General features: G+C 39.8%; 1 long non-coding RNA gene across 2 annotated transcripts in view; it reads right to left on the minus strand.

The window, feature by feature from the left end:
- LOC118982349 (uncharacterized) overlaps nucleotides 1-21,005 on the minus strand; it is a 45,767-nt gene extending 24,762 nt beyond the window's left edge. Inside the window, exons 1-2 of one of the 2 annotated variants that reach the window (XR_005065518.1) lie at nucleotides 20,812-21,005; nucleotides 7,119-7,165 (exon numbers count right to left, since the gene is read on the minus strand). This is a non-coding gene — a long non-coding RNA (uncharacterized LOC118982349). Of the gene's footprint in view, nucleotides 1-7,118; nucleotides 7,166-11,031; nucleotides 11,119-20,811 lie in introns of those variants that run through there. The other variant, XR_005065519.1, reaches the window with a different exon arrangement.
- Nucleotides 21,006-21,611: the final 606 nt, after the last annotated feature.

Here is a 21,611-nt window from a genome sequence, read left to right on the forward strand (position 1 = left end):
TGTAGGCTCACCTGCTTGGGAGCCTCTGAGGTCAGTGTACTCTTAATGCCCCAGCTCTCACCAGAGTAGCCCTCCCTCTATGGAACTGAGATCAGCAGGATGACACCAGTGGGACTTACACAAACAAATTAAGGCAGTCATCTGCTGGGGGTGGTGCTGGCCCCTAGGACAGGAGCAAGCTGCACACCTTCCCACAGCTCCACAGCCACACAGTCAGAGACCCCAATGGGGCCACACTCTAAAGGCCCTGGCTCTGAGCTGCACTCCCTGCTCCCTTCTACCTGCACAACTGATCCCAGCAGGACAGGCCCAGGGAAACTCAGAGGAAGCAAATCAAGAGAGCCCTCCACTGGAAGCGGCAGCAACCCTCAAGAGGGCAGTAAGCTGTGCCCTTCCCTTAGCTCCAAAGCTGTGCCACTAGTGACCCTGACAAGGATCTCTGACAACAATCTGACCCTGATGACAATCTTCTGTTGGGGGTGGCACCTGCCAAACCCACAGGAAGGAGGAAATATTGGCCCCATTCCAAAGTCACACAGTTCAATGACCATCTGAGAATCTGCCTGCAGTTTCTCCAGAAAAAGAACACACCTCAGGTCCCTGTTGGGTGCAACCAATAGTCCTTTCTGCAGGACTCAAGCTTGGCAAGGTGATGTTACCAGGATTTGGAAGACAGAGTTAGTGTGCTCCCCCAGCTGGTGTTGTAGGAATAGGAGTAACGGACCCTGGATGATGTCACTTGAGGGCGGTGTGGGATGTTAACTGAGGACCAGGACCTCAGTAGCCAACCCTTCAGATCTCTCTCCTGAGCCACATCACTTGATATTCTTTTTGTGGCTTTCATGTGCCCTGAGTCACCTTCCCTTAACCAGAGACCCTGCTGAATGTCCAAGAGCACACTTATATCCATTGGCCCTTTAAGAGAGGACCTGGGATTCAGGCATACTCCCTCCTCTTCCCAGTAAACAGCCCCTGCTGATCGTTGCTGCCAGATGCTATGCAGGCTCCTCTCCCCAGCCCTTGAGCTCTGGTTTGGGGATAATGGCATGAGGCTGAGACCCCACGCTCACCACGGGGGACTTTTGCAGCCAACATCCTCAGCTGCCCTCCTACCAGTCTCTGTGTATCTTCTTTTATAAATCCTTGGGTATAATCCTCCTGTTCAGCTGTCCTTCAGTTGGTCATTCAGGCTGATTGCTCTCTAGCTGTAAATCCCAGTTTGGTGCCCAGAGGAGGTATGTTCTACCTACTCTGCAGCCATCTTGGATCCTCTCCAGTATATACTTTCTTAAAAAGAATTTTGATGGAGAAATTGTAGAGAGAGAAAGAATATGGAAGACACTTTCAGATTCTAGGCAGGATCAAGGCAGGTTTAAACTGAGAAGAAAAGCTTGTCATCCTACATCATCTTGCTAAGGGCCAACCAACATTGAATGCCCAGATATACCGAGTCCATCCTTATGAACGTATTAATTAGTCTTTTACTGTGGTTTATGAGAACTAGGGTATTTTAAAAATCAACACTAAGGCAAGGTGTTGTGAATCTAAAATTCGATCTTTTAGCTCAGCCAAATGCCTTGCCAGGCGAATAACTGCTATCCAGACCCTTGCAGCCCAACCTGGTGAGAATTGTCATCTCAGTCTATTACAGAGGAGAAGGACTCACCCTTCACCAGTGAATGAAAGTAAGAAAGTTGGCAGGTCAAAACAATGATCATAATACAGAGCTTTTGAAGTCACAGTGGAGATTACAGATCTGGCCACATGCTTTCCACACAATCAATAATAAACCAGTTCTCATTTTCCAAAGTGGGATTGGTTTTCTGTGTTAGCCTCAAAACACAAACATGGTACTTGGCAGGATGTCTGAGACGGTGCCTCACAGCCTGGCCCTGGGCAGCATGCTCTCACCAGGTTCAGTCAAGTTTTATAAACTCGTTTCTTCCCATAAACAAACAGCCTATTGCAGTTGATGAAAAGAATGCCTGATCCAGGCGAAATAAAAGCAATTTAGGTCTCTCCTGTGACCTGTGGTTGCTGGGCTGCTGTTCATATCCCCTCTTTCCCCTCTTAGAGCCAGAACCTCTGTTGGTTGCAACTGGCAAAGCACAGGGGAAAAATGCAATTACAATACACAGGTGGCCAGTGAGGCAGCCTTTAAGGAAGAATACTGCTGATAAGATAAACAGCTTGTGATGTTCTTAATTATAATATTTCATTCTCATTTAGCCATCCCCACATCACAGACCTAACAAAGTGGATTTCAAATAGGAAATAAGGCTCCTTCCCTCCAGCCCAGAGGCCTAATTATAAAATAGCAACCTACTTTTTCTGTACTGAATGCAGGGCTCTTTTAAAAAAAAAATTTCTCCTCCAACAGAATTTATTGAGCTCATTACTAGGCTGCTTATGAAGTGATTTGAAATGAGGCAACATTAAAGCATTCTGCGAATCCCTTGTACTTAGTCATCCTGACACTTTATTTGAACTCAGAGCGTTGATATGGAATAACAGCCGCCGCCCCACACTCCCGACTCTATTATCTGACAGGAGGTCTGGAATTCGGGGGAAAAATGATATATCATCAAACTTTCTTAATCATCACAATGGTTTGTCTGAAAGAACCAGGTATAATTTGGGCAACACCGGAGGGGCTTGGCTGCTAGAAACAAGGTGAGTGCAGCATGTGTTAGCCTTAGAGGAACAGAGATACATTAATCAGGCAGCGAGAGAACCGAAGGCGGTGTATGTACGTGTGTATTTTCAGAAAAATTGACAGATAGGCTTCAAAGCAGCCACAGCGCCGAACTCCCTGCACGCTATTAGTCCCACTCTAACTTCTGTCCCCTGCTATCCAAGAAGCAGCTGTAGACTGACCCTGACTAGCTTATTGCTGAGGTTAATACAACGCAGTCGAGAACTATTTCTGCAAAAGTTTCAAAGAGGGAAGCGGTATCTCTGAGGGGAGACACAAAAGTCTATGCAAGTTGACTATCCATTATGTGAAAATGTGGCTCATTTTTGCCTTTTATTGTCTCTTTCCCTAACATACTGAACCAATAATAAATCAGAATCTGAAGAAATGTCTCCTGCTAAAGAAGAATTATGTCTTATATTTCCCTGAGTCCTACAAGCATTCTGATGTGCAGTCTGCCTTAGAAACTGTCAGTTTTTAAGGAGAAGATTCATGGAGGTGAGGGTATGGGTGTGTATGGGTGAGGAGGGTATGAGTGCACATGTGTGTGTCTATGTGGGTGAAAGCTGGAAATCCAACCCGTAAGACTAATGAATCCCAAATGCAGTGCTCTCCTTGGAGTGAGGCTGTGTCTTTTCAGCCAGAGCTACTGCTAACTAACCCTTGCTACATTTCTTACCACAGTCCGCAGTCCACAGTCCAGTGGCCAAACTTATAAGTTAAATACATTTGTCTCATCAAGGGAGCATTAAAAGAAGCTTCAGAACAATGGGAAGACCTCTGGTTTTTCTAGGGAAGGCCTTCAAGCCGTGCTGCTGCATGACAATGAACTGGAGCAGAATCCCATTTGAATAGAACACCAAAGCGTATGGTGTCTTCTGTGACCCATGAGCTCTCCAACCTTGTCAGAATTCAGACCAAATCGTTCCATCTGAACTGAACGCATGCCCCTAAATGACTTTCCTTAGCAAAATTATTTGTTGGCATCCCTTAATAAAGTGTTCATGAATGGAGGGTACCTAGTATCATATTTTCCTCAGAAGAAAAAGGAGCCTTTTCTCAGGGTACAATCCCATTGTTCATACATATACTGAATGTTTACTGCAGGCAAAGCTTGGAACTAAGTTCTATGGAAGAATTTGTGAAAAGCAAACCTCATGAATTCACATCTGAAGGAACTTCTTTTGTCTCAGAGCTCTAGAATGGAAATAAGCAAGCATGGTATTTAACATCTCCCATAGATAAATTCCAAGAGGATTCATACACCATCCTGTGGGTACCACTGATATATAACATGTGCATCACCAATAATTCTGAGCCGTGCCCAGAAAAAAGAAGTCTCCTTTGTCTAGGTTTTTTTTTTCCTGAAGCTCTTCTCAGTTAGCCTTTTAAAACCCTAGTCTCATAAGTCTTAAGATACTCAATGTCAATGATCTCCAGGTCCCCTTCTCTTCACTCACCCTCTGGTCAACATGCCTGAGATCTTAGTGTCACTCAGAACCACTGTTTCTCCAAGAAATAGCAACATCCACGAGTTCTCCAACTCTGTCAGTCCCGCCAAATGAATCATTCGTCATCAAATGCTCACTTTCTCCCAATTTATCTGTGATTATTCTTTTTTTTATTAATGCCTTATCTAAGCTAAATCTCATAGGAGCCATGTCAAAAATAAAGTAATTAAAGGCAGTGTTGTACAGAGATTAGGAACAGGGCCTCTGGAATCACAGTGCCTGTGTCTGCACTCTTATCTCTATCACTAACTAACGTTGCATGAACTTAAGCAAATGACTTCATTTCTTGTCTCAATCTCTCCATCACTGAGGTAATTAATACCTCATGGGCCAGACACTGTCATAAACACTAAGGATTCCATACAGAAGCTGTTGAAGAATTTTAAGGAGAGAAGAGATATGATCAGATATACCCCAGGTTCTTCCATGATCAGATGTGTGACCTTTGGTTCTCATTAATCTCTCCTTGCATGTTTCCTAAACTTTAAAGTGGAAATGATAACAGTACCTCCCTCATAGGATTTCTGAGTAGATTGAGTGAAATAATAGTAAGCTACAAACAAATCTTAGCTGTTGGTAGTAACATATACCCATGAAATAATCTTTTGCAGCACTGCAAATATCTTAGAACAGCAGTCTACAACTCTAATTTTAATTCTGTTGCCAATCCTTTTATTGAACGCACAAAATCTGGTTTTCATGATTCATTTATTCACAAAATATTTACTAAATTGCTCATGAGAGAGGTGCTGGTGATACAGTAAAGAAGACAAATATGATTTCTACACTCTCATTCCTCACGTCATCTCCTCAAAGTTGGCATTTCTAATGGTTATTCACAGTCCTATCCTTCGTCTCTAATAAAATACTTTAAAACATCAGTCCATTTTCATGAAAACGTCAAGTTCTCCAATTCCTCAGCATCCATGATACTATGTTCTTTTTAAAAGAGTTTTCTTGGCCTTGCATTCTAGCCCCTTTCTCGATTTCTTATAGTCAATTAATATGAGACTATATATTCCTCTGTCTCTTACACTATCTTTCTCATCAAAGTCCTCCATTCTCAAGACTCCTATCATTTCTTCTTTGCAAATGACTTTAACCATTTTATATTCTGACAACATGGCTGATTTCACTCAACACTTCTTAGTGTCTGCTTGTAATCACCAGTGGGCATGCCATGACAATTTCTCAAAGTCAACATTTACTACAGTATTTCATCTTTTACAAACATTCGGTGTCACCTCCTAAATTCCCTAATTATTGTATCATACACCTGATATTGCGTCCACTCTTTCTTTACTTAACATACCCTCCTCATTCTTTACTTGATTTCTTAGATTCTATTTCTAGAGAATCTTTTGCATTCCCTCCTGTCTTCTTAAAAAATGGTATAGTCGTTGTTTAGGTTCACTCTCTTCTTTAACTCTCACTTGAAATATTGTACTAGTCTGACTACCCCCCCATCACACACCTCAATCTTTTTATTTCTGGTTCCATCTATCACACGGGCTGCTAAAATGTCCTCAAGCTTTTCTTGAGCTTTTTATTGCCTTTTCTGAAAAGTTTAAGGATTCTCCACATCACAACAAAGCAATGCAACACTTTTAAGCCTAATATTTAATGCCATCTATATTCTGGCTACACACTACCTTCAAAAATAAGGTCTTATATAATTCATTAGAGTTTGAGAAGCATTTTATACATATTATTTAATCTGATACCTATGTCTTATGATGTAGATATTATTACAACATGAAAGTCTTGTAAAAGCTCTACAAATGAAGAAACTAAGGATTAAAATATTTGAGTTTCTCTTAATTTACATAAGCATTTCTGAACTACAATGTAGACAGATTTGATCGGAGGGTTTTGACCTAAGTGCAATCAACACACCTTATTTTTGCAAATAATAATACTTCTCATTATTTTCCTGTGAAGCACAAAATAAAGAATACCCAAAACCATGGGGAAAAAAGCTAATTAAATGCAATTAAAAGTCAGTAAACCTAGGTTTAAGTTTGGACTCCTTATTAATTTCCAAAGTCTATGTTTTGTTATATTTGTCTGCAAGATAGTGTTGTAATACCTGACACTTATTTGCTTCACAAAGAAATAATGAAGAGTAATGAAATTATATTCATTTAAGTATTTCTAAAGCATGTAGTTATCTTCTTTCATATGAGGCATCAAACTTTTTTATAATCATTAGGCATCTGTATTATCCCTACTCCTACAGACAGGTAAGCATAAACTCAATCCTTCTTTAAGGTCATATATAATGCCATTTATTGTGAGATGAAAACTCAGAGCCCTTGGCCCACACCCAGGTATCATTTTCATTTCAGAGTAATCTATAAAACACCTTTAGCTGCGAAATAAAGAAGTTCTAACCCATAGTTTATGTTCCTAAATAAAGAAACCATATATTTCATGTGGGCGAAGAAGTCATAGAATCAACAACTCAAAACATCAGCATATATAATTTTAAGAGCAATTACAGTAACTCTGTGGACTTTCTATTGAAATCAGATCTTTCAGCACCAAAGTCTATATTCTTCACGATTTACCATTTTCAGGAAGGAGTGGGGCGGGGGTGGGGAGAGAGAGAGAGGGAGAACCACAAATCAAACAGCCTGAAGAAGTCGATGGTGAGTAATACACAATGTGCTGTCCTTACCTCCTCGTCACTAGAATGGGGGGCAGGTGGTTGCCACTCTGTGGTTAACAGAACCAAGGGAAGGAATTTAAAGAAGCAATGAAAACACTACAGCTACTAATTTCTGGATCAATTGATTGAGTTCTAGTTAAACACTCTATAAAACCTTTTCCAGCTCAGAAAAAAGGCTTAGGAAAATAACCCCCCAGCTGTTTTCTGCTGATAACTTGGGAGCAGTAGAAGAAAACTATACCTGTGTGCTCCAGGAATTCCTGTCTACTTGCCCACACAGCACCGGATCTGGAACATAAACAATCATTTTAGGTTCAAAAGTATTTTGAACATTTTCAATTCTTTTGTGTAAAGGCTTATCCTTTAAAAAGAATCAAAATTGGCATGTTTTCAGTCACAATTAAAAAAAAACCCAACCCAGAACTTGAAACAAATAAACTTGAAATAATGATAAATTTCACACAAAATGAATATAGCAAAGAGAGACTTTAGCAAGAGGTTACATAGAGCATTCACTGGGATAGGTGCTTGCATTCACCTTATCACCAAACATTAGTTATTGTAGTCAGTATGTATGTATGTGTTCGGTGATACTATGTAGCTCAATCACATAATACTTGACTTAACTTTATTAAGAGACAAAACATACTCATCACATAGAACAGCATATGATACTCAGAAAACAAATAAAGCTTTGTCTTCTTTAAATACCTTCTTCCAAAATTTAAAGAAGTAAGTTCATGGTTCTACTTTTTGCACTTTAGGTCAACGTTTAATCTAATCACCTCATATGAAACTGGTGGCAAAATCAATAATTTTTATTTCCCACTTTTTCTCACATAGTTTACTTCTCACCTATTAAGTTGTCCATCATTATTTTGAGCCAGATACGTGTCTAAGTGTTTTTATTCTGGTTAATTGAAAAATAGGAATATTAGCTAAACAACTTAAACCACTGAATGAACTCATGGAAATATCTTACTTGATTTAAAAATCAGAGAAAATAAATTCTGCTTCTAAGGAATCCTATAATTCTTCAAGTATGAAAACTAATTTATTGCCCAATTTGAGGTATGGGTCTGCCAACACTTACAGTTAAAATGCATGCTTTAAAAAAATGAAACATTCTGATAGAAACATTATTTCTGTTGACACAATAGCTAACAAGACTTCAGTCCAACTGTGACATTCTTTACCACAGCTGAAAGAAAATATGTTTGCATTCAAAATATTCTCTTTGTTTTTCACAGTTACAGCGTAGAATCAGTGCATTTTCTATTACTACTCTTTATTCCCCAAGTATTTTACTAAGAGAAGTTGGAGTCCTGTGTGATTTGTGTGTAAAACATGGGTTACTTCCATCTGGTAATATAGAATATTACTTAAGACAGAAGTAATATCCATCAAACAGAAACAGGAATGGATATTTCATAATGTTTAATGGTTACAGTGTCCTGATAAAGTATAATCTTGTTTGAGAAAGTGTGAACTTGTTTCAACAGTTACTTAGTAAACAGTTTATTAAGTGAGTATATATATTGGTCAATGTGTTCAGATCTTGAAAGTTATTCATGTATAATTTTTATCAATTTATAAAATTATTATTGGTAAACTAGAAATATTGAAAAATACTGGAGAAATATTAAAAATATTTTCTAATTTTAGTATATTTTAAAGATGTGAGCTATGTTGCTAAGAGGCAAGAAGTATGAAATTATATATAGTTATCAACAGAGCTATTAGGTAGTTTTTAAAAAAATCGGTGGATTAAAAATCCCTGCACACAAACAGGCCATCAGTGGTATAAATGTGGTAGAATGTCCTTCTGGCAAGGAATCAACAGCTGGATGAACAAAGATAGGTCCTTGGGTAGCTCAATGTCACCGCAAAGATGCTGAGATTCGCAGATGTCACTAGCATTATGGAATTGTGTGTTTTTCTATGCCAACTGCCATGTATATTCTCAACTTGCTGGGGTTCAGCATAGAGGAAAATGCTTACCCACTATGGTTTTTATAAAGCATGGAAGTGGAAAGAGTACAAAAGGAGACTGTGAGTTTAGCTGATAGGATAGAATAAGGAGGTAGAATGACAAATTGAAAGGCAATTTTTATTTCTGACAGTGATATATCATACATTGGGTAGTTTCTGTCCAGAATTATCGCTGTTCCTGAGCTAGTGACCCATTCACTGTCTCCCTATAGAAACAGACCCCTTTCTATTCCTTTGTCTTCTCTTCCCAGTTTATCTTTTTGAAAGTTTTCAACTGTATAACCACTCATGGTGTATTGAATTCCTTTCTTCTTTCCCAAGTCTGTCATTGCACATTTGGTCTGGGAAGTGGCTGGGAGCTCTGGCGAAACTAATTCAGGGAGCCTTCTCACTGCAGCAGGCCCTGGGCTCAGGAGGGCGTGCCCAGCACAGTCAGCAGTGGGAGGCCAAGGGCCGAAGTCGCTCTCTCTGCCTTGAGAGCCCTGCAACGGTGCCCACACCCGACGTTCCTCCCCACACACAGTATCGAGAAGAAAGGGGAAAAGGTGAGAAGTGGACAAGGGGAAGGAAACACAGCTCTTCTCATATGTCAGAATATATTTTATCTGTGACAACAAGCTCTTGAGTGCTCAGAGTCAAAACCCCCCCGCGTTTGTTGTTTGTTTGTTTGTTTGTTTGTTTTATGGTAACTGTAACTGCAACATCATGTGCTAAATTGATAACATGGTCTAGAGCCCTGAAGCATCTACCTCCATTCTTTTTCACCATCTTCCCCGACTCCACCAAGAACTCAATTGCCGTTTAGCTAAACTTACTTCTCCACGTTGCAGAAGTAGAAATAAAAATCACCTCTTTTGTGGAAGGAAGGGGGATTAGAGAGCAGGGCTCTTTCTTACACTCCGCTGGTTGGGGCTCCCTTTTAATAGCACACTGAGGGTAGAGGGGTACTTCTCAAGAAACAGGTACAGAGCCAGTCTTTTGTTCACTTGCAATATGGAAACTTCAACATAACTCTGAATACGGTGGAAGAAAAAGAGTGGATGGCATTTCAGAAGAGAGGGCTGTCAAGTTAGGCAGAGCTGGGTTCCAATTTCACCTTCCTCATTAACTGTGCAGGCTCTTGGGTATGTTACATAACTTAGTCTATAAAATGAAAACATGGAATCAAACTCATTGAGAGTTTTCATTAAATGAATATAAAATATTTGCCTTTATTTCTGATAGCTATTGTCAATTGCAGGAGATCAGAAAGAAGCATAGTACTATAGAAAGTATGTAATAAAAGTATTTCCTTTGCAAATGTATGGTTGGGTAAGTTTTCATTAATTATCTAAGCATGTTCTTCCATGAAATACACATATCATTACTGAGCATATGGGATATAGGCTTAGTCAAATCAGGTCAGACCTTGTAATTCAGGTCATCTGAATTTCGTTGCCTGTCATTTCTAATCATGCTTCATAGTAGGTGCTGTGAAAAGAGCCTCCTCCCCCCCAGCCCCATACAACTCCGAGAACACAGAGCCCCCAAACACTGAGGCCTTGCACACAGAGCCTGCCTCCGCCTCAGAGACAGAGTACGTGATCCTTGTCGAGTTGATGTTGTGGTTTTAATGTTAATACAAAGTACAAGAGTCTTTTCTCCTCTACCAACTAAATGTATGTGTCCTGCCCCTTTACCCCTTGACATTTAAAAACTGGAAGCCTATAGCTAAAAAAAGGAGGTCAAACTAAATTTAAGCCCTAATCTTTGTTTCTATGTCGTCTGCCTTTATTTCTACTGTTAGCTTTTATATTTGTTCTCTGATTTAAGAATACAATTTTGCTCCTGTCTTTCCATCTTTGAAAGAATTACAGGAAAAGAAAAGTGATTCACTTCTGTATACTACCGACTCCCTTTCCATGTGGTCTGCACAGTGCCCAAACTGCCGACAGACCCTGTGTAGAGACCTTGCTGTTTATTTGGACAACCTCTCAAAGGCCAAGAGAAATAGCAGGGTGATTACCACATTCCTCCCTTCCCACTCCCAAAAGTCAGCTCTAAATTTTTCACAACATCATAACATCTCCGTCAGCTGTGGTCCTTTTTTTTTTTCAGCAAATTATTTTCTCAGTGTAATGTTCTTATTTTGAGATCTGGGATTTGTAAGACCCTTCTCTTACCTTATCACTCTTCAAGAGCAGGAAGCCTCTCTTAGACTTCTCCTCCCTCCTCAGCTGGAAACAGAAATCAATGACTATGGTAAATTTATTACTAGGCCTTAATGTGTTTTAAATGTTAATGAAATGGGAAATGCCCTCAGCCATCTCTAAATCTAGTATCTAAGACCGGTTTCTTAGGACTGGCAGAACTTGCCAGCTTTGGAAGACAACATGGCCAAATTTGGAAAGATCTATTGTAGGTCCTAGAATTATTGATTCCTTCAGCAGCAAATGTATGCAAGTTCCATTGCTTGTATATGAGCTTCAAATGAGAAAACTGCAGGGATTTTAAAGGTGGAAACCAGGAAATGCACGTTACTGAGTTAGGGATCAAAACACACAAAGCTAACTCCTTTGTTCAGAGTTCACTTAGCTCACTGACCAGGGAGCTCTGATACTTTCAGTCCTGTGTTCACAGTGGATTTTTTCTTCAGTTTATTTGTTTTGGCCAAGGCAACCATTTATGGAGAATCTGTGCAATAAAAAGCAAAAGCTTAATTTTGTTTCCCATTGTGAAGGAGAGATTATCATTTCCCCTCACATTTTGTTTCTTTATCCTTTAATTAACCTGTTTTATATCTGAAGCAGTAAAACTGTCATTGTTTTGAGAACAGTATTTTGTATTTTAACAAGCTTTCTTTTAACATACTAGTTGGGCAGTGTTAAACTAGATCTCTTATTTCTGGGGCAGGTGGACCAATCATAATTGCCTGAGAAAAACAGAAAGAAGTAATACAGATAAAAATTTTAATAGAACAAAAAAAGAAAGAAAAGAAAACCTCATGACAAATAAACAGTCCCATGACTACAGACAACACAATGGAGCTTACCAAAGGGGAGAAGGGTTGGGGAGAATAAAGAGGGCAAACACAGTCAACTACATGGTAACATAATATTTAAAAAGGAGTCTGTGGCAAAGTGTATTTCGGTTTCTGCAACAACTCTATATTTACAGGTGAGAGTAGTACAACAGGACCAAAGGAAAGCTTGCACACACAAGATTCCTGAGCTGACCCTTGCCATCACTGAGTATCTCAGGACTAATGCAATCTGGTGGAATCCCTTACACTGTCTTTCAAGTCATGACCTTCCCATTGCCCCCGCCCCCCCACATACCCTGATGGTAAGGAAAGGAGTGCCTTTTCCATAAATAAATTAGCATTCAGAGAACCCCCTGTAGATGATTCAAGGAAACCTCATACCTTGTGGAACATGGTTTAGTGACCACTGACTCTACCTGATTTTCCCTTCTCAGAAAATGCAAAACATAAGGCCTGGGTCAGGCAAAGGTAACTGAGAGAAGGTGAATTGCCAGTTAAAGCCCTTAGAGCTCCAAAGAAGGTCAAAAATATAAGGAAATGAATATTTAGAGGCTCCACAGCATAAGAAGAGCCAAGTGAAGCTTAATTACTGACTGTATGGAAATTCGAGATAATATTCTGTGCAAACAATTCACAAGATCAGTGACAGCTTTAAAAAGGGAAGTGGCCAACCTTTATTGTGTTTTGCTTTATTGTTATGTGCCAGAATCACCTACTATTGTAGAAACTGACTTTCACAAGACAGAGTAGGTTGTGAGCTAAAAACACTGAGTGCCTAGGGTGGGTAGAGAACAGAGTTTGACAGAGTCCAGTCCATCTATTTGATCGTGAGTGCAGAAGTAACAGGCCGCACAAAAATCAATGCAAAAGTGATTGTTGGTACACACACAAAAAAAGAGTAGATATTGACTAAATGTTGGAAAGTAGAAACATCAGCACACTCGAAACAATGAATTAAGAACATCTACCATAGAGACCAAATAAGGAGAGTAAACTACAGCCTGAAGGCAAATACAGTCACTTCCTGTTTCATAAATAAGGTCGCACTGAAACAGCCACGCCCTTGTTTCTGTCGCCCATGCTGCAGTCACACTACGGCAGCAGAGTTGGAGTGTTTCGAGAAACCAGATGGGCCGCAAAGATTAAATTGTTTAATCTCTTACCGTTTACAGAAAAACGTGCCTCCCCTGTACAAAGTAATAAATGGCTAAGGTTACCAAAGAAAGTGGTGAGTTACTCCACCCTGAGCTACAAAACAAAAGGAAAAAAGTGCCATGCCTAATCAGCAGAAGCCACAGCAGGGAGCCATCGGATGGTAGAGACAATTGCCCCCCAAATCACTCCAGGGTTACCAGGCTGCATGCCCAGAGGTCTGAATAAGGACAGCTTAAGAGAAAAAAATGGTTTTCCCCCAGGAAGTCCTACAGTGCAAACTTACAGTTCATGTCACAAACTACTGTTGAGCCCCTCCTCTCTGCCAGCTCTCAGCTGACTAGGCACCAGAGATCTCAATGACCACAACAGGTTTTTGATCCAGCAGAGCTGGGGCATAATTGCAGTGTGCATTAAAATGGGACGTGAACCTGGCCAGGCCACTTCTCCAACCTTTTAGGGATCAATGCACAGAGCAAATCTTTCCCTCTGACAACAGTCTTCATATTGCCGCTGTCAGAAACATAGTGCTGGCTCAGCTGGCCTTCCACAAGGAGAGACATCACTCAAACACGAAATTTAGGTTTTCCTTCCAGAAATTTATCATCAGAAAGTGCCAAGAGATAGCCTTACACAGAATAGCCTTTAGTGGGTGCTTTTTAATCAACTGACTTTTCAATTACACTCAGTAATTTATTCTTGTCTTTATGATACAAAACTTCGGACATTCTTTAGCTCCTTGAGAAATCGGTCACCTTGTGTTTTCTTAGTCCTCTGACACAGAGAGAAATAATGAGAGGTTGGAAGAAATAGACTGGGGAGGGAATGATAAGGCTTCACAGTATTTGTAAACTCACTTCACTGTGGGGCTGAAAAATTGCTCTTCGAGCAGTGATGGTCCATGAACCGGTGCCGCTTGAACATACTAACTGCAGTTTAGCTGCGGCCATTGGGAAGGGCAGTAATTGGGTTTTTGTTATTCTCCCATCCATGTGGTTAGTACCAACACATATGGCTGCTAGGAACATTTTTCCCTTCAAATTCCACTTTAATTCAGCATCTTCTTGAAAACATATCATGGATATGTGATACTGATTAAATTAAGTTTCAAAATCTCAGCCTAATATATTTTACAACCTGCACTAATAGGCCACCTCCTGGTATTTTCCTTCAAAATTTATTGGGACAACACTAATGAACAAAATTGTACAGGTTTCAGGTGCACAACTCTACACACATCAACTGTACGATATATTGTGTGTTCACCACCCCAAGTCAAGTCTCCATCCACCACCATTTATCTCCTCTTTGTCTTCTTCCTCCTCCCCCTACCTCTCCTCTTCTAGGAAATCACCACACTGCTATCCTTGTCCATGAGTTTTTTTTCTTTTTTGCTCAGTTCCTCAAAACCCCTCACCCAACCCTCCCTTCACAATAACTATCAGCCTCTTCTCTATGAATATGACATTATATTGCTTGTTAATTCATTTGTCCATTAGAATCCATGTATGACTGAAATCACATAGTACTTTCTCTGACTGGCTTATTTCTCTTAGCATAATGCTCTCTAGTTCCACCCATAATGTCACAGAGCATAAGATTTTCTTCTTTTTTATAGCCAAGTAGTATTCTGTTGTGTAAATGTACCACAGCTTTTTTACGCACTCATCTATTGATGGACTCTTGGGCCACTTCCAAATTTTGACTATTGTAAATAATGTTGCAATGAACATAGGGGTGCATGGATTCTTTTGAATTAGTGTTTCAGATTTCTTTGGACAAATTCCCAGAAGTGGGATTGCTGAGTCATAAGGCAGTTCCATTTTCAATATTTTGAGTTACCTTCATACTGCTTTCTACCGTGGCTGCACCAGTCTACACTCTCTCTAACAGTGCACGAGGATTCCTTTTTCTCCACACCCTCACCAACACTTGCTTTTTGTTGATTTATTGCAGATAGCCATTCACACAGGTGTGAGTTGATATTTCATTGTGGTTTTAATTTTCATCTCTCTGATAATTGCTGATGCTGAGTATTTTTTCATGTCTATTGGCCATTTGTGTGTCTTCTTTGGAGAAATGTCTGTTCAGGTCCTTTGCCCATTTTAAGTGGGTTGTTTATCATCCTGGTGTTGAGTTGTATAGGTTCTTTATATGTTTTGAAAATTAACCTTTTATCAGATGTATTGGAAAATATGGTTTCCCACTCAGTGGGTTCCCTTTTCATTTTGTTAATAATTTATTGTGCTGTGCAAAAGTTCAGTGTAGTTTGTTGATTTTTTCCCCTTGGTTTCCCTTGCTTGAGGAGCTATATTGGCAAAAATATTGTTATGAGAGAGTCTGAGATTTTACTACCTATGTTTTCTTCTGTGATTTATATGGATTCAAGTCTAACATGTAAGTCATTAAACTATTTCAAGTTTATTCTTGTGTATGGTGTAAGAAGCTAGTCTAGTTTCATTTTTTTGCAAATATTTGTCAAATTTTCCCAACACCATTTATTGAAGAGACCATCTTTATTGCATCATATGTTTTTGCTTCCTTGCCAAATATTGACTATAAAAATTTGGGTTTATTTCTGGACTCTCTATTCTGTTCTATTAATCTGTATGTCTGTTTTTATGCTGGCACCATGCTGTTTTGATTATTGTGGATTTGTAGTACAGTTTGATATCTGGTAGCATGATTCCTCTAAATTTATTATTCTTTCTCAAGAATTTTATTGCTAGTTGAAGTCTTTTGTAGTTCCATATAAATATTTGGAATATTTGTTCTAATTTTGTGAAATACAGCATTGGTATCTTGATAGGAGTTGTGTTGAATCTATAGATTATTTGGGGTACTACGGACATTTTAATGATGTTAATTCTTCCTATTCATAAACATGGTACATACTTCTACCTATTTATATCTCCCTAATTCTATAAGTATGTCTTTTACATCCTTGGTTAGATTTATTGCTAGGTATTTTATTCTCTTTGAAGTAATTGTGAATGGATTGTTTTCTGAGTTTCCCTTTCTGATAGTTTATAACTGGTGTATAAAACTGCAATTGGCCCTGGCCAGTGTAGCTCAGATTATTGGAACATTGTTCCCTAGACCAAAACGTTGTGAGTTTGATTCCTGGTCAGGGCATAGACCCAGGTTGCAAGTTCAATCCCCTATGGGGGCACATCTGAGAAGGCAACCAATTAATGTTTTGCTCTCACTTGGATGTTTCTTTCTCTCTCTCTCTCTCACTCTTCCTATCTATAGCTATCTCTATCTCTATGTCCATCTCTATGTATTTCTCTTTCTTCCTCTCTATAAAAGCAATGAAAAATGTCCCCAGGTAAGGAATGAAAAATGCAACTGACTTCTGAATATTTTGTATTCTGCTGCTTTACAGAACTCATTTATCAGTTCTAGTAGGGTTTTTTTTTTGTGTGGAATCTTTAGGTTTCTCTATATACAGTATTATATCATCTGTAAATAATACTTTTACTTCTTCCTTTTAATTTGGATGCCTTTTATTTTTTCTTCTTGTTAAACTGCTGTGGCTAAGATTTACAGTACTATGTTGAATAAGAGTAATTGAAGTGGACATTCTGGTCTTGTACTTGATCTTAAGGAAAATTCCTGTTGACTGTGGGCTGGTCATATATGGCCTCTGCTGTATTGAGGTATGTTCCCTCTGTTCCCACTTTGCTGAGAGTTTTTATCATAAATGGGTGCTGGATTTTATCAAATGTTTTTTCAGCATCTACTGATAGGATCACATGGTTTTTGTCCTGTATTTTTTATGTGGTGAATCACATTTACTAATTTGCCAATATTGTACCAACCTTGCATCCCTGGAATAAAACCACTTGATCATGGTGTATGATCTTTTTAATATATTGCTAGATTTTGTTTGCTAATATTTTGTTTAGGATTTTAGCAACTCTGTTCATTAAGGATATTGGCCTCTAATTTTCTTTCTTTGTAGTGTCTTTCTCTGGTTTTAGAATTAGAATAATGCTGGCCCCATAAAATGAACTTGAGAGTAAGCTCTTTTCTTGAGTTTTTTGGAATAGTTTTAGAACGACAGGTGTTAGTTCTCCTTTGAAAGTTTGGTAAAATTCACTTGTGAAGCCATCTGGTCCAAGACTTTGTTTTGTTCAGAGTTTTTTGATTACTGCTTCAATTTCACTAGTTGTAATTTGTCTGTCCAGACTTTCTGATTCTTCCTAATTTAGTTGCAGTTTGTGGGAGATTGTACATTTCTAGGAGTTTATCCATTTTGTCCAGATTGTCCAATTTGTTGTTGTATATAGTTGTATGTAATATTTTCTTTGTATTTTTTGGAGTCAGTTGTTACTTCTCTTTCATTTCTGATTTTATTTATTTGGGTCCTCTCTCTCTCTTTTTTAATGACTTTAGTTATTTATTTTTAGAGAGAGGGGAAGGGAATGAGAAAGAGAGGGAGAAGAATATCAATGTGTGGTTGCCTTTCACATGCCCCCTACTGGGTACCTGGCCTGCAACCCAGGCATGTGCCCTGACTGGGAATCGAACCAGTGACCCTTTGGTTTGTAGACCCACACTCAATCCATTGAGCTACACCAACCAGGGCTCTTTTTTTAAATTCTCACTCCAGGGTATACTTGTTGATCTTAGAGAGAAAGGAAGGGGTAGAAGGAGAGAGAGAGACAGAGAGAAACATTGATGAGATAAACATTAATCAGTTCCCTCCTGATTAATGAGGGAACTGATTACAGTTCCCTCCTGATTACACCTTGACCAGGGTTCAAACCCACAACCTAGGTGTGTGCCCCCACCGGGCATCAACCCTGCATCCTTTTTTAGTGTAGAGGACAATACTCCAACCAACTGAGCCACCTAGCCAGGGCTCTCTTTTTTTCTTGATGAGTCTGGTTAAAGGTTTATCAATCTTGTTTATCTTTTCGAAGAATCAGCTCTCGGTTTCATTGATATTTTATATCACTCTTTGGACTCTATTTTGTTTATTTCTGCTGTGATCTTTATTATTTCCTTCCTTCAACTCACTTTAGGTTTTGTTTGTTGTTCCTGTACAAGTTCCTTTAAGTGTAAAGTCAAGTTATTTATGTGAGAGTCTTCTTTCTTGAGATAGGCTGGTAATGTTATAAATTTCCTTCTTAGGACTCCTCAAAATCCCACAGATTTTGAGTTGTGTTCTCATTTTGATTTGTTTCAAGGTATCTTTTGATTCCTTCCTTGATTTGCTTGTTAACCCATTCACTATTTATTGACATGTTATTTAGCCTCCATGTCTTTGTGTGTTTTTTATGATTGATTTCTAGTTTCGTAATGTTATGGTCAGAGAAGTTGTTTAATATGATTTCAATCCTCTTAAATTTAATGAGACTTGTTTTGTGTCTTAACACGTGGCCTATCATTGAAAATGTACGTCCCCCTCCTGTTTTGCGATTCTTTTCAAACCGTGGACTCCATACTTGCTCAAGCCAATAGTAGCCAGACAAACCGTGGATCTAGAGGTTCGGCTCTGCCTCCTGACTTTTGCATTGTCCTGCACACTTTCCAGCTTCTCCCCTAAGAGCCATTGTTCACTCTTTCTGAACTTAGCTCAATACTCACTACTTTCAAGAACACTGTCATGCTCTACAATGCTCCCCTGACATTCCACTCTTTTCCACTTGAATATTTGTTGAATATTTACATATATATATGTGTGTGTGTATTTGTTTATATAAATTATCTTACTCTCCCAAAACACAGTATAATGTCTAAAGAGTAAGAGCCCTAACATTCACCATTCCCCACCCCATGGCACCTTGCAGTGTGTGGCACACAGACCGCACTCTAACCTGACCAACAAGATGGCCATTGTTTCACCCCTTCTACCTTCTCTTAGTGTATTTTCTGTCTGTTTCTGGAGGTTTTACCTATTTAACGTTTTGTTGTGCCCTCTTGAGATCCCCACACTGCTAGAAATAAGACATAGATATGAAATTATTATAACGGGGCACTTAGGTGTTTTGCAGCAGGATCTTTCAGTTACACAATGTTGTTTGTGCTAGTGTGTGCTATTTTGTCTCATCATCCATCATGTTTGAGAGTCAGCCATTGCCTCTGCCTTTTTCTCATTTGCACAAGAGCCCGGTGAGATATTCTCAACCTGATAGAGATATTCAGGGTCTCGAAATAAATAGGTTCCATCAATATTGGTGATTGCAGATTAATTCAAATGTATTTTCCTGCAAAATATAGCAGGCTTTATTTGAACCTCATGTTAGATTATCCATGTTAGTGTTGCTCTGCCACAGAGACAGGGGATGGCTTCTCAAAATATCTTTTAGCTATTACCTATAAATGCTTGAAAGAATTCACAAATGCAGATACCTTGTTATGCATGCTGCTTCCTGAAACCGCCTCTGAGACACCAGATGGCACAGCAAGAGCTGTACAAGTGACAGATGATAAAGTGTATCAAGCCACATAAATTAACCTCATCATGGCCACAGTCTCAGGTGCCACAGGGAAAAGCAGGAGGACCGACGAGTGATTGCACTCTATCACCCACAGGGATGAATTTACAATCCATCTGGGGTCTCTCATGTGAGGATGCAGGAACCCCAGATGGACTGTGAATTTCGAACATTTGTGTATGTAGGGGTTGTTTAATCTTTTTGGAAATTAACTGACACTTTGGTCAGGAAGGATGCTTTACCCAGCACCAAAGCCATGTTTCACTCAGCTCAGGAAATCTCTGAATTTCATTAGCAAAAATACCCCAGGCTTATCACGCCAGTGCACCATGACAGCTTCCAGGCCAAGAGAGTGAGCAAGGGGCCTGCTCCCTGGATGTGCTTCAACCGAAAGCTATTGAGGCCATGCCGTGTGTGGTGTTACAGGTTTCATAAAGACACCAAGGGACATAACGTAGGAGAGAGCGACTGCCCACTCTTGAGTTATAAGAGTATTAAGCATTAAAAACCAACCGTAGAAAGTACAGACATAATCCCAAAAGAATCATTATTTCTCAAGCTTATAAACTTGGATTTAGGTCTATTCTAGTGCCACTGCTTCTAGAAGGAAATTACTTTCCACGGAAAGTTCTAGAGAAGCAACAGCCATGAAACCATGCTTGCAGTGGGCGTGTAGAACCGTTCTTAAAAAAGGACTAGCCGGATAAAGAAAAAATAGGCAAATTAAGAGAGTGTGACAGGCAAAATGAGGAAGGGCCAGTGCAGAAATGGGCTGGAGGGAGACAAGAGCGTACTCTGTTGAATCAGTCACATCCAGAAAGCCCGCACCTGGAAGGAGGTCTGTCAGGGAAGAGCAACAATTTAGACCCGGGCAACCTGGCACAAGGAAGGCTGGCATTGGCATGTGGATACTAAGTCCCAAAATTATCCTTGGAACCATGGAGCGCCAGACCCAGTAGAATGCATTATCAGAGCGAGCAAAGTGGTGAGGAAACTGGGATTACATTAAAATGTATGATGCCAGGAGTAAGGAGGGAACCTGAGAGCACAGTTCAATGATCTACGCGCACTGTAGGAGTACAGCCTGGGCCTGAGACAGCCCACACACAATAGGGCTACGTCCTGGGATGGAGGCTGGAGCCCAGGAGCCAGAGGCCAGAACTTCTGAGAAAAGTTCCTTCAGGCCAGAGCTGACCCTGGGACCTTGGACCAAGGCAGAGCCTAAGTGTGAAAATTCAAGCCATCTCTTCTGTAAAGCCTCTTTTCTCACCAGCATTTGCTTTGATTCCCCTTTTCCCTCCACAGAAGTCAATGCTTACCTTTATCCTGCCATTGCTAACTGTCTCTGTCTTTGTCTTGTCCAGCAACTGTAGCTCCCTGAAGGCAGAAGCCAGGACTTTCCATCTAAGTATCTGGGACATGGTAAACCCTCCAGAAAAACAAATGGACTCCAGAGATGATCAAGAATTGATGCAGATCCCCCAAACCAGGATCAAAGCACCTCTGAGGCTGGAAATCCCTGCGGGGCCGTGTCCTCTGGCAGGGCTCTGCACGCAACAGCCTGCTCCATAAACAAGGCCAATGGAAACAGGCCCATGCACTGGTTTACCTATTTCTAGGAACCACTACAGAGTTGAGCACTGGGGGCAGCAACCTCGTGGCCCACACAACCGAAAATATTTATCAGGTAGCCCCTGAAAGAAAAAGTTTGCTAATGTGTAATATCCAACTAATATAATGTTACATGTCAATGATACCTTGGTTAGAAATGATTCTAAATGTAAAAAATAATCTAAATCATCAGAGAGGGAAAAAGAGGGAAAGAAAGAAAATGTTTGCAGACTACTGGACCCCTAGAACTTGTGAAAATACCATTTCCTGGGCTTACCCCTGAGATTTGATGCTGGAAAGGAGGACAGGTCTGAGTGTGACTGTGTGTGTATTTTCTCAGGTGAAAGAATTTTTAAAGGCTGCACAAAAACATTCTGATGTACAGAACTCACAGAAGAGAAACACCCAGTACCAGGCTAGAAATACTTTGAATAAAACTCAGAGGTTTAAATAAAATAGAATCATTCTAAGGACACTAAAGGGTCTTCCTGCACTCACAGAAAGATCC

The sequence above is a fragment of the Sturnira hondurensis genome, unplaced genomic scaffold (genome assembly GCF_014824575.4).
Source record: "Sturnira hondurensis isolate 20B ecotype Veracruz unplaced genomic scaffold, ASM1482457v3 Scaffold0025370, whole genome shotgun sequence".
Lineage (NCBI taxonomy): Eukaryota > Metazoa > Chordata > Mammalia > Chiroptera > Phyllostomidae > Sturnira > Sturnira hondurensis.